General features: G+C 37.9%; 1 protein-coding gene across 8 annotated transcripts in view; it reads left to right on the plus strand.

Moving 5' to 3' along the window:
• The window catches only part of sema6d (semaphorin 6D), a 230,697-nt gene that overhangs the window by 60,653 nt on the left and 155,908 nt on the right, over positions 1–14,136 (plus strand). For 6 of the 8 annotated variants that reach the window (XM_068214767.2, XM_073929095.1, XM_073929103.1 and 3 more), the window contains exon 2: positions 13,985–14,073. The gene's annotated coding sequence lies outside the window, so the exon portion shown is untranslated. Of the gene's footprint in view, positions 1–4,075; positions 4,191–6,095; positions 6,211–13,984; positions 14,074–14,136 lie in introns of all 8 variants that reach the window. The other 2 variants (XM_073929093.1, XM_073929098.1) reach the window with 1 other exon arrangement.

A 14,136-nucleotide genomic window follows, 5' to 3' on the forward strand; every position in this document is an offset into this window, starting at 1 on the left:
TTCATACACCCCTAAACTCTGATCATAACTTATTCTCCCCATAATCACTGCACTATTTAATATTTGTATATTTAAAAAATGCACATATTCATTGCACTACATTGCACTGATTCATTTTGAATTGTACATTCATATCATATCATATCATATCATATCATATCATATATATATATATATATATATATATATATATATATATATATATATATATATATATATATATATATATATATATATATATATTCATCTATTGTAAATCTCTGTTTGTAGCTATTGCAATCTGTTTATAATGTTCATAGTGCATCCATGTGTAAATATCAGCTATAGTATTTTTTATATACTTGCACTTTATACCTATATTCTGCAACTGTTGCTAGTGCGCTCCTGGTAAGACCTGCATTTTGTTGCCTTGTACATGTGTAATGACAATAAAGTTGAATCGAATCTAATCTATTCTATTAGATGTATTTTTGCAGCAGCAATGTGCTATGCACTTCTAAAGCCTGGTTAATACTTCTGCCTCAAGTGATCGGCGTGACCCACGGCGCATACAATGAGCGTAGCCATGCATTCATACTTCTGTAGCTGGCTCAAACATGCTCATTTTGAGGTTGGAATTGGCAGACTTGCAACAACTTTAAGCATAAGCTAAACACAAAACAACAGTCTCCATCTGGAGCTTCGCCATGGGACTCCACACTTGTAAACACTTGCTGCATCGGGCTTGCACGGCTCTCACCTCGGCCCACACTTGCAGCGCTACCAAGCCAACCAATCACAGGCCTTGCACTACACATCGCTGTGACGTGTAGTTACATTTTTTGAGAGGTGCGCGTCAGCGTTGGGTGCGGCGTAGCATACGCGTGCGCTTGACGGAGAAGTATTAATCAGCCTTTACACAGCTGTCTGGAATGCTCGATTCTGATTGGACAGTTGCAACATTACAATGTATGTTATTCTGAGATAACTGCTGCTAAATAACAGTCTTAACTGGGAATTTCAAATCACCTCGATTGTTAGTGAACTTATTAAACTCCATATACTTAAGTTCACATTCTTATGTATCTGCTTGTCTTGTCACGCTGCGATTTGTGACTATTTAACACAATGTAGGTCATCTTGTGATTTGAATATTATAATATTATTTACAGCTTTGTGTTGGACTGTCAATAAGCCTAACAGGCTTTGTTCTGCGCCTTTATTCAAATAAAGTATATAACAAGGCAAACATACAACCCCGGCTCATTCTGAAAACGAAGCCCTATATACATTTCTGGAGAGCGCCAAGTATGTCCCAGTAGCTACTTTTTTTTTTTTTTTTTTTTTTTTTTTTTTTTTTTTTTAGTTTTCACGAATATACCAGAGGCCGCTGTGTACGCTTTTTGAGATCTCATGAGTGCCAATTGTGCCTGCTGTTATCACATAATCCACCAGAGGCTGCTGTCGACTGACTGACTGACTAACTGACTGACCAATTGACAGAAACACCCACCCCATTCCCTTAACCCAACCAATTGTGTTTTAAAAAGCACAGATAGACCAGTGCCCACCCGTTTTCCTAAACCCAACCCACAGTGTATTGGAAAAGCAGTCCAGAAAAAGAAATTCCACCAATGTATGCTGCGAGCCACCGAACAAACTCATAACAGCGGGAAAGTCGTCCATACGGAGGTAAGGGGTTAGACGCTAGCTTGAAAAGGAACTGCGTCATACCCCATAGCGATCGTTTTACAGAGGAAATGCAGCTATATGTATCTCTAGCTACATAATTAGCAATCTCCAGAAATGTATATAGCGCTACGTTTTCAGAATGAGACTGAAACATAGTTCCCCCAATACACATCAAAAGGAAAAGGCAACCCCCATGTTAGGAAAAAAGACAAAGTAACAGAAATTTAATGTGCATATGACAAAGATATGATCTCTCTCACCATGTGTTTTTCCATTCGTTTGCCCTGTACATTAAAAATATCATGCCCTTAGCTTAGAACTGATGCCAGAGTCCAGCAGAGGGTCACAGCTGTGTCCTTTCATCAGATTACCCTCCTAAAGGGAGAAAAGACCCCTTTAAATTGAAGCCAAACTAGCTCAGAGGAGTATGTGTGCTGGGCTTGGGTAAACTCTGCCTCATCTTTCATAAACCACTCTTTAATAAAGTTCAGCTTGAGCCTGTATGTGATTGTGAAGAGTTTGGTCTCCAGCGTCCAACACACAGCAGAGCTCTTAGGGCTGTTTGCAGCTGGTACTCGCTTTGGCTGGCACAGGGGGGGTAAAACAGCCTGGCACGGCTGCCCTCTTCTCTCTCTCGCGGGCAGGACGCCAGCCTGTGCTAGTGAGGCCACTTGTCTTTTAACAGAAAAGAAGCTTCTCTATCTTCTCCATCATCTGGCAGGGTCAGGCCTCATAGAGAGTACAATGGCCGCATACATCCAACCACAGAAAGCAAACATAGACCGTGCCGGGCAGCGGACACACTTACAAGCCATTCCTCATCCAGCTCTATGTGTGTGCGGGTCCAGACCGGTGCAGTTGTTGGGATGCCAAAAGGTTTGGATTTTCCCAGGATTGCCATGCGGTGTGGTGTGAGAGTTTGTGGGCAGGAAGGAATCTGCCCTCTTTCAGTGGCACTCAAAGAGAAACTGTGAAATCGGCTCTGAACTGCAGCGGAGGACAAACAGAAGAGCAGAGGAGACAAACCCGACCCGACTCGACCCAACTTACTGGAGGCTTTTCAGAACTCTTAGCAGTAAAGAATGACATCACTCTCCCAAACAGCAAACACAAAGACTCAGGGGGGAAAAAAATGTTCACAACATCACAACTTGAACGCACAGGCTGAATTTAGACCAGGCTTTCCTAATCTGTTGGTTTCCTGAAGTGCAAGTGCATCAAATACATTTTCCAAAGCCAGATACAGAGGAAGTCCACTCAATAATGTGTTCCCTTATTTGATTTCTATGCAACAGAATTTACAATAAATCCCATAGATGGGGGAACTATGGGAGTTTCTACAAAATAATTTGGTCGCCTCACAGCAAGACCAAATTTCTGTGGCATTTCTGTGTGGAGTTTGCATGTTCACATGGGTTTCATATTTACCCTTCTCCGGTTTCCCCCACAGTCCAAAGGCATGTAAATTAGATAAACTAAAATTGCTTATAGTATACTAGTGCATGTATGAATGAGAGAATTTATGGGTGTTTCCCAGTGCTGGACTGCGTCCGCCACATAAAACATATGCTAGTAATTAGTGTTTCATTCCGCTGTGGTGACCCCTGATAAATCAAGGACTAAGCCGAAGGAAAGTGAGTTAGTGTGTAATCGAAGGTCTTTCAAATACCACACTTCTCTCATCATACATTTAAAAATAATGTAATTCTATGGTGCTTCTTTCTAACACTGAATAATTTTATGGTTTGGAGATACATCAAATAGGGATGTTATCAACTGGCAATTAAGTTATTTAAGTGATACTTTGACTGACTGTGGCACCAAATGATCACAAAATGTATGTATAATACTATAGCAATTCTGGGTATTTCAGAGAAAATCTAAACTAGCCGCAATGGAAAGAATCCATACAAACTTGCATTCACACACATTCAATTCACCTGTACTTCATGTCTTTGGACTGTGGGGGAAACCGGAGCACCCAAAGGAAATCCAAACCAACACGGGGAGAACATGTAAACTCCACACAGAAATGACCCGAACTAACTTGAACCGGTAAACTATTTGTCTTTGCAAAATTTCCCACTATATAACTCTTAGAAAAAATATAGCTGCTGTACTTTTATAAGTACATCATTTTGGGCCAGTACTTAAAATAAGTAACCTCAAGTTCAAAAGTGTTTCACACACACACACACACACATACTGTTAATTCTACTTGAGTAAATTCCAACATAGGCTCATTTTGAAAATGTTGACCTATATACATTTTTAGAGATTGAATTAAATTATGTAGCCAGAAGAATGTATGGCTGCATTTTGTCTTTAAAACAAACACTACGGGGTGGTATGATGCCATTTCTTTTTTCACTTATCAGCTGACAGTTTACCTCCTTGTGTACAGCTGTAACCTGTTTGTCCAGTGTCCGTTTGTCCATACATCGAAGGATTTGAGATGCCGAGTCGAATCGACCATAATAATGGGTTCAAGTCTGGCAAAGAACAATTCCAGAAAACAGGTAAGACAAAAACAAAAGTTTAAAAATAAAACAAACTAGTAAATTACAGGGTAAGGTTGTGGTAAGATCTGAAAATGGCTTTTCTTGTTCTGGATTGTTTTCAAAACACTCTTAGTTGGGTTTAGAGAAGTGGGTAGGCTCTGGTCAATCGGTGCTTTTTAAAACACCCTCAGTTGGGTTTAGGGAACTGGGTGGTCTATCGGTCAGTCGGTCGGTCAGTCAGTCAGTTTGTCAACAGTGGCCTCTGATGGATTTACATGAGAAGAGCAGGTGCAAATGGCACTCTGAGATCTTTGGGAACTTTGAGATCTGATAAAGCATACACAGCAGCCTCTGTTGGATTCTTGAACTAAAGCTTATTCATAAACTAATTTCGAGAGGATCACATGCTTATGATTTATCAGGGCCGGTCTCGTATTTGCTAATCACTATCTTCCAATCATATGAGCCCTAAGCTACTATAAATATCCACAGTTTTCAGTCCACTTTATCTTCGTTTGGAAGAAACCCCGCTTACTCCCCTATTCTCCTCTTTTACCTTTGATCGGGCAACCATTTCTGTGAGGAGTTTGTATGTTTTCCCCGTGTCCGCGTGGGTTTTCCCCGGGTTCTTCAGTTTCCTCCCACCATCCAAAGACATTCAACATGCATAACAATCAAGCATTTGTCTAACCCCTTTTGTTCCCTTAGCTACCGCAGCCGGGGAGTTCTGAGATCCACTCTCGCTCTGCCAGCAGGAGGAAGCCCTGGGCTCGAGGATCCCTTGAGCTCGGTGCTCTCTCCCGGGACAGCATGCCAAAGAAGCTTTAATAAATCATCAGCTAAGTGTGAACTCTTGAAACAAAAACAGAAAAAAAAACTTAACTCCTGGGACGTATTAGGCACTTTTCAGAAATGTATATAGGGGTACATAATCAGAATGAGCCTGTGTTGCTAAATTTATGGGCAATGTTTGGGTGAACCATGCGATGGAAGGTGTATTTGTAAAAGTTTCATAGTGTTAGCTTAATGCCCCACATTTCACTACACAATTTTCAAACTGATCTGATCATGGTTGGTTTGGAACTGATTGACATCTGGAGGTCACACTTTAAACAAAGTTTTATTTAGAAGAATCACAACATTTTTATCTTATTTACTCAATGCATGCACATGAAAAATGCATGAGCAAATTTCTGATTCTGGAATTCCTCAGTAGTAAAAGTCTGCCACACAATAAGCTTCCTTTTTATCTGGGCACTTATTTGCAACAAGGCGAAAACTGAAAGTCTTCCTATTCTATAGCTTGCTCTTTCTTTCGATGTATGTTATCGCTAATGACATATCCACCCAGGGTCGCAGACAGGTCCATATATTTAGTCTGTTGGTATTGACATATCTGCAGTTAGGCCTTTGATTATTCACACAATGGACTTGTCACATATACAAATGCAACCCACTTTCATTCTGAAAACGTGCCTCTATATACATTTCTGGAGAGTGCCAAATGCAACCCCATAGGTACGTTTTTTTTGCAGTTTTTTTAAATATTTTTGTGAATCCACCAGAGGCCACTGTGTAATTTATTTTTCAAATTTCTCTCGAGTGCCATTCTTGCCTGCTGCTCTTGCGTAAATCCACCAGAGGCCATTGTCAACTAACTGCCGACTGACTGATCAACTGACCCATCTTCCTCCTTCCCTAAACCCATCCAATAGTGTTTTCAGAAGCACTAATTGACTCAACCAACCAATTCCCCAAACACGGCGACAGTTTAAAAAAAAAAAAAGCAATCCAGAAAAAGAAAAGCCCTCGTCTGATTTTTTACCACATTTTTTTTTTATTTAACCACATTCTCACCCTGTTATTTACTTGTTTGTTTTATTTTTTGGCTTCTGTTTTTGTCTTATCTGCTTTCTGAAACAGTTCTTCACCACACTCGAACCCCGCCGTCATGGTCAACTCCTCTCTACAAGGCGAGCTAACTAGAAAAACTGCTAACAGTGGAAAAGCCGTCCATACGGAGGCAAATGGTCAGCTGGTAAGTGCGAAAAGAAGCAGCATCATACCACCCCATAGTGTTCATTTTAAAGACGATATGCAGCCATACCTACTTTTGGATACACAATTTGCGATCTTTAGGAATGTTATATAGGGCTACATTTTCAGAATGAGCCTATTTTGTATGAATGATACATTAAATTAGATACATGATTTGTATTAGATTTCAGGCTTTTTGTCTGTAGGTAGTATTGATACTTACAAACTCTAATCAAACACACTTTAACCAATTAGTCGAGACTCAAATAGATGGGTCAGATAAGAAATGCATCCCACATGTGTGCCAATGGGTTGCCTCAAGGCATGAATTTTCAAATGTTTTGAATGATCTTCAGCACTTCACTTTTCACACACAATAACACACCTGATTCAGCTCATTAATAGAGACAGCACGATCTGAATTGGGTGCATCCAATAAGAGAAACACAAATTGTGCAGTTGTTTGGGTCTCCACTAGGTCAGTTTGGAAAGCCATTGCCTAAGGCTGGGCATACACTGTGCAACCTCTTTACAATTTCCAGTCAATTTCACTAAGGTAACAAATGAAATCAACATGCCACACCCCCTTCTTCTTCTTTTTTTTTTTTTTTCATTTAAAACAACACTATGCACATTTCTCTTGATGGCAATTATTTGAAATGCTTCTTTTATCACTTGCAACTTTTATCCTTACTTTGGATAAACGTGTCTGCTAATTGAATAAATGTAAATGTACACTGTGTTCTATAAATATCAACAAATGGCAGCCAGTTGCTTTCTTTCTAAGCTTGTTGAATGCAAATCTGTGTTCAGGTTCTTGTCTGAACAGTCTCTTGCTTTTTTTTCTCTTCCTCTGACAAAACATTAGGTTTCTTTGTTGGGTCTGCCAGGGTGCCCTGTTGTTGATGGTTCTATTTAGGTTTTTTTTTTCATTTTACGATTAGCTTTAGGCTAACTTCAGCTAGGCTACAAAAACAACATGTAACGTCTGCCTTAAAGAAAATCACAAAGATCCACTCATAGGCATATATATATATATATATATATATATATATATATATATATATATATATATATATATATATATATATATATATATATATATATATATATATATATGTATATGTCCACAGGGGATGGACAAGGCTGTGTATAACAAGTCGTTCCCCCAAACTTGCATATGTAGGCAGAGCAGCATAATTCATCTAGTTAAAGTTATTTTAACACTGGTATTTTTATTTATTTTTAGTGAGATATTATTATGAGGTTAAAAGCTTAAAAAGTGATGCTTTAATGGTGGTAGGTAAACCAGAACAGGATGTATTTACATCACCTACTGGGTTGGAGTGTAAAGCTTGAATGAAAGGTAAAAAATAAATAAATAAGTAAATAACTGAAAATGAAATTATTCTAATAGTTATTTCCCAAATATTTTATTGGAATAATACATACTTTTATTTGTTTCTGTGCAATCTAGATTGTATCCTTGAACATCACACCCCTGAACTAGGGCCTGTGCAATATAGGCAAAAGAAACCCATGACAATTTTCTTGAACTATATTGCGATTTTTCAATTTGCGATTTTAATCCTGATTTTGACACCCTTGGTTTACAGTGTGAATATGAAACATATTTCTAAAGGAAAACAATTGGATCTTTATCAAAGACTTGTAACATGCACATTTTGCACATTTCACATGAAAAAAAAAATCTAGCTCTAGAGGTGTTTTGTAAACGTACAAGTTTGTGATGCAGTTTTGTGAATGTTCATTGGAAAGATGCATTTGGGTAATCCACAAACTATGTTTGTAATGACAGAACTTGTGACCTTAGTTGGCTAACGATGGTTTTTGGAAATGCATTAATGGGCAGTTATTCTGTTATCGATAACTGGTCAAATTCAATAGTTTTCATTCTTAAATATGCAGGACAATTTGTTTTCTACATATGACTCTTCCTTCAGTAAGGCCCCGTTTACACTAAAACGTTTTCATTTTACCTCTGAGTTTTTGAGTGCTAAATATGGAACATTTTGGAAATGCTGAAAAGGTTGTTTTCATTTTAAAATGCTGCTGCAGCGCGTCAGTGTGGATGGAGAAAAACTGAGACATCTGAAAATATGGCTGCATGGCTAAAGACGTTCGCCTGTCTGTTTAAAGCTTTTTTCCAATATCAAGGAGCCCACACAAAGTTCTGTCTTGCATCCTTTCCTTGTAAGTTCAGACTTCGCAAGTTTGATATGGAAAATAAACTCACAAAGACATGTCAGGTAAAAGTTCAAAGGGAACAGTGTACTTTATAACGTCATTCACATTACCCTGGCTACATTATCTTAACATGGATACATTTTGCAATAATTTTCAGTGTTTGACACCAGATGTGTCACCTGTTCTTTCAACCATAATGATAGACCTTATTAAAAATGAATGACTCATCAAAAACTCCTCAACCCCAATGAGTCTTTTTTTTGTCCACTCTCTTTCCAGAATACTGTAAGTTGCCTAGGGAATGATCAATATAGTAGCTCAAGTTTTCTTTTTTTTTTCTTTTTTTTTTTTCAGTTTCTTGTTTTATTTTTTCTTGACCAGCTTCTTGACTGATACTGTGAACTCACTATGGTTTGAGAAGTGGGGAGACTCAAAATAGAGGATACTATTGCTTTGGAGATGTAACATAGATTCTGCTTTCCATAGGTCACCTTAGGAAAGATGAAAACATGATATAAGGAACTGTCAATTTTCATTTTGATATTAACAGCCTAACAGACACCAAATAATGGTTTTTGCCATTAAATGGAATTTGCGGACATTTTTTCCTATTTGTGCGGAGAATTTTGGTAAAAATCTGAGGATTTTTTAATATAATAAAACCTTTATATGTGAAATTAAAAAAAAAAAAAAAAAAAAAATATATATATATATATATATATATATATATATATATATATATATATATATATATATATATATATATATATATATCTTTTTTTAACTTTTATTCAATGTTTAAAATGCAAATGTAATTAATAAAGCAAGTCTCTCATATAATATCTCTACTACAGAAAATATTACTTTACAAAATGCATTGTACATAAATCAGATGAACATTTTCAAATTAGTCAATAATATTACTGTAATTAATAAAAAAACTGAATAAATATAGATTTACACACATTTATTCAAGTAAATAAACAGAATTAATGATGGGCAAAATTTCTGCGGAATTCTGCCCGTGCAGATTCCGTGTGCTGGCCTAGCTATGACATAACTCCTTTCATTTAAAGTGAAAAATACGAAGCATCTCCTGTCTCTTTTGCTGAATATCAGTTTTAAAAATCAATAATGGCCATTATAAAAGTATAACTTACAATACATTTATACGTTAAGGCAAGCAATCAGTCAAATGTGCAGAATCAGTGTACGTGGTTACATAAATTCATACATTAACTTCTCTTTGAGCTCAGCCAAAACACGTTACTTGAGAACAAGTATTAGATTCAAAAGACTGATATCAGGGAATATGTTGTAAGATACACACAACAACAAAAATTTAATATCACGTTTCACAAATATAGTGAGATTAGATCCAGCGGTATATTCTTGATGAACTGTCTGATGTGCGCTGCTTTCACCTGGGGTTTGGTGTTCAAAGCAACCACTGACTGCCTGGAGCTCAGACATGCGCATGCGCTGCAGTGTATGCCTGTGTGTGTGTGTGTGTGTGTGTGTGTGTGTGTGTGTGTGTGTGTGGTCACATGATGTGCATTTTCAATGGCTTAGTGTGGATGGAGATCTGTTCAGAAATGCTAGGTGAAACATCAATGTGGATGTGGATTTTTACGTTTTATGTGGATGTGGACGTTTTATTCTAAAGTGCTTGTTTTAAAACAAAAACATATTAGTTTAAATGTGGCTCAAGTTTGTTTTTTCCCCAAGGTGTTTGGTCTTTCAGGTGAAAATCACAAGTAATAGCATCTCTCCTCAGCAAGCAGCATGGTTTGAGCTTTTATTCATCACCATAACAAAAATGTTGTGAGACCAGTTAACTGCCAAATGTTTCTTAGTACTGAGGTTTGTTCGCTCTCAGTATTACCAATATATACTTGCTAGAAAGCATCTCCACCAAATGTGGAAAAGACTGAATATTAAGTTGCAGACTGTCAGATCAAACAATCAGTTTGATATGAGGTAGCCGCCGGTCAAAGATGACACATTCAGGAATATAAAAGCAGCAAACAGCAGCAGTTCAGTAATGGATACCAAAAAGCTTCAGGCAAATAGATTATCTAGCCAACCGTTTCCTTAAAAGAGCCCCTACTCAACACTCATCTGATGTAAACTAAACTGATGCTTTCTCCATGTGCTTCACCACACACACACTCACACACACACACACAGAGACACACACTAATGTCATACACACATAGTAATCAATCCTGCTGCCAGTGTGAGAGCAGACGTCTTTCTCAGATCTGCTCTTCTGCTACGCTGCTAACTCTAAATTACGGCTTTGACTTCACAGCCCAGCACGAAGCCTTCCCTCTAAAACTCTCTCTCATGCTGTCTGATGAGATAAACACCACAATAACACCCGCGATCAATGCAAACCAGTCTTTGTACTGTATTTCAAGCCAACTCAATAAAAATCAAAATGAACCTTTTTTTTTTACTGTTTCTACACACTCCTGGTAGTTTAGTTCATTATGCTTTAGTGGAAATCATAAAAAAAGAAAAAAACCCTTCTATTTTTTTTTCAATCGTCACCCTATAACCACCTACTTTCTTTTGTCAAAATCCAATTAATTCTATGTTTATCATTAGCCTAGTGTTTTTCAGATATTTCCTTGTTTTGCTCAGAAATATTCAGCTTTTGTTGTTGTTAAAATAATTGTGATATCATATTAAAACAAAATAATACAAAAAAAGTAATCAGTAAATAACTTTAAAAAAAGCATGATTTAAATTACAGAGGTTGGCACTTTACATTACGTGGGTTTAATTAATATGAATTATTTAAATTAATAAGTTTGATACAATGTAACTATAATACCTGACAAAAATCTTGTCACGTATCTAAGTTTAAGGAACAATAATAACTTGACTTCTTGTTGATCATTTGGTATAAGAAGTGGCTCATATGAAAGGCAAATGCCTCTAGACTATGCTCTTTTTACCTAAATGAAATTGTATCATGTCATTTTTAATTATTTTATTAGGACAAAAAGGCTCAGATTTGCTAAGACAAAAGTCTTGTCATTTAACAGAAATAATGTGCAGTATAGAATCAGTGGTGTATCGTAAAATGCAGAGGCCCCCCTGCAGGGCGGGGGGTGGGGGTGTGGGGGGTGATCACAAATTGAGGAGCGGGAGAAGAGAGGCGGGATGGAGCGACAACGCGGGGAAGCCTTCACAAACTGAGGAGCGATCACAAACTGAGGAGCGATCACAAACTAAGAAGCGATCACAAACTGAGGAGCGGGAAAGTGGGCGGGGTGGAGCGACGATGCGGGGAAGTCTTCACAAACTGAACGATCACAAAACGAAAGCGGCGAGAGCGTCAAAGTAGCCAGAAGTCATTCATTGTCTGGGCGTAGAGCAGAGTTGAAATCAAGTCAACTTTGTTATGACGCGGTTCGGCAGCAAGCAATCAGAATGAAGTAGTCCACCGCTTGAGAGGAGTCCAGAGAACACAGACCTGTGAACTTTGGTTCCGACCACAGTTGTTCCCAAGAGTTTGATTATTGCGGTTGCCGGATTTTCAATTATTGAAAATTGCGATGACGAGGGGCCCCCTAATCACGTGGGGCCCCCCCGCGGTACGTGCCCTGCGGGCCCATCCGCTACGTCACTGTGTACAATATAAATGGTGCAGTAGTAAAAAAAAAATAACATTGTATATGACTCTCATGAGCTTAGATGACTGCATCCATACATCTTTGCAATTATTTGACTCCAATAACTTATTAATAAAGTCATCTGGAATGGCGAAGAAAGCATTCTTGCAGGACTTCTAGAGCTCTTTAAGATACTTTGGTTTCATCTTCAGTGCCTCCTTAATCAATATTGTTCATGTGACTGGACTGGCCAATCCTGGACCTTAACCTTCTTTGCTTTCAGGAACTTTGATGTGGAGGCTAAAATATGAAAAGGAGCGCTATCCTGCTGAAGAACTTTCAGATATGCAGATCTCTCGCATGCCCCCCATACTGGATGTAACCCTAAACCATGATTTTTCCTCCACCAAACTTGACTGTTTACTCTTTTAATTTGGGTCAATGTGGTTCCAAAAGGTCTTCTGCAGTATTTGCTATGATTGGCATACAGCTCAACAGACGATTCAACAAACTTCTTTGTACAGTAGATACAAGAAATTTTTGGAGACCAGTTGTTATGTAGCTCTGCTGCAGTTGAAAAAAATGTTGGCCCTGGACTGTTGAAGCAGCAGGAGGTCCTCTCAAACTGTTGTCTTACAGGGTCTGGACCTGTCATGAAGTTCACCAGTTTCTTTAAATCATTTTTTAAAAATCCTCTCCACTTGATGTTTAGATTAATTAAAGATGCCTGCCACCTCAGTGGGAAACTTGGTCTTCAGACTCTTGATGATCAGCACTTTGGTCTGTGGTTGAATCTTTGGCATGCTGTCAGGTCAGGATACATTTCAAGTAAAAGTTGGGTATGCTAGGGTTCTTTTTTTACACACTTGTAGATGTGTTAATTACAGTATTTTTCATAGGTTATGCTCTAATTTGTGATTGGGGGAAACTTTTAAAGAAGTGACAAGACTTTTTGTCTTAGCAAAGTCTGACCTGTCTGTCCTGATTAAATAATTAAAAATCAAAGCCTGATCATGTATTATTTTGATAAATTGAGCATAATCTAGAGGCTTTCGCCTTTCGTTTAACTAACTTCTGATTCCAAATGATCAACTAGAAGTCAAGTTAGTATTTGTTGTTTCTAAAACTTTGACAGGCGACAAGACTTTTGTCAGGTAGAATAGAATATTATGGAATAGAAATTACTTTTTCTTTTTTTTCCTTTTTTATGTTTTCATTTTAAAAGAGTGATGTGTGTGATATCTGATCATTATGTTATTTTTTTGAGAGTGAGTTCACATTCAGCAACACATATTCTGTGGTCTAAATGTATTTTTTAGTGTGAACATGGTCAGGGTTCTTAGAATATTAGCTAGAGTATATTTCTAAATGCCAACATGTGTGTTTGTGTGATGTAGTTTAAACTCATCAATCCACTATTTCCCTTCTTTTGAAATGTCTTTGAAATGATCAGAGGAACGGAACACTTAAAGTTAGTTCATCTCGTGTTTTTTTCTCTCCGCGGGTCTTATCTGCGGGGCTATACTTGAGCTGAAGGCATTAAGAAGCTTTACGCTCCGCACAGTCGGACCGCAAAAGGTCAGTTTTGCAAATTGGGTTCATTAATCTTTAATAGTACAGCAACTCCACAGAACCTCTTCATCCATGCCTGCAGATTAAAATGAATCACATGCTCGGAAAGATTAGTCTGTTGGGAATTTTCTTGGATAGGATGAAAACTGTCCAGAGAGTCTGGAACCTTTGGGTTTACTGGATGAAGAAAAAAAAAAAACACCTAACTGACACACTTGCTGTTATCTGTGAAAGTTGCAGACTTGGATCATCAATGCTGGCATTCTTTTTCTGTGAAAATGCTATTATTACTATGGTATCTGCTGTAGTTATAGTCCTGTTTCTCATCAGATGGACTGTTTGACAGTGCTTGTCTTTTTTTTTGGACAGAACTGTGAAAAACTGACGTTCCTAACAGCCATGTGGTCCTTCATGCCCCACTGAATGAGATGAAATCGCATCTGTTGCTGTTTCTAAAGGTAAGACAGCAGTAAATTATCTCAAAAGCACATAGAAAACACAATAACGAAACATTCTCCAGA

The sequence above is a fragment of the Danio rerio genome, chromosome 18 (genome assembly GCF_049306965.1).
Source record: "Danio rerio strain Tuebingen ecotype United States chromosome 18, GRCz12tu, whole genome shotgun sequence".
In the NCBI taxonomy this organism is placed as follows: Eukaryota; Metazoa; Chordata; class Actinopteri; order Cypriniformes; family Danionidae; genus Danio; species Danio rerio.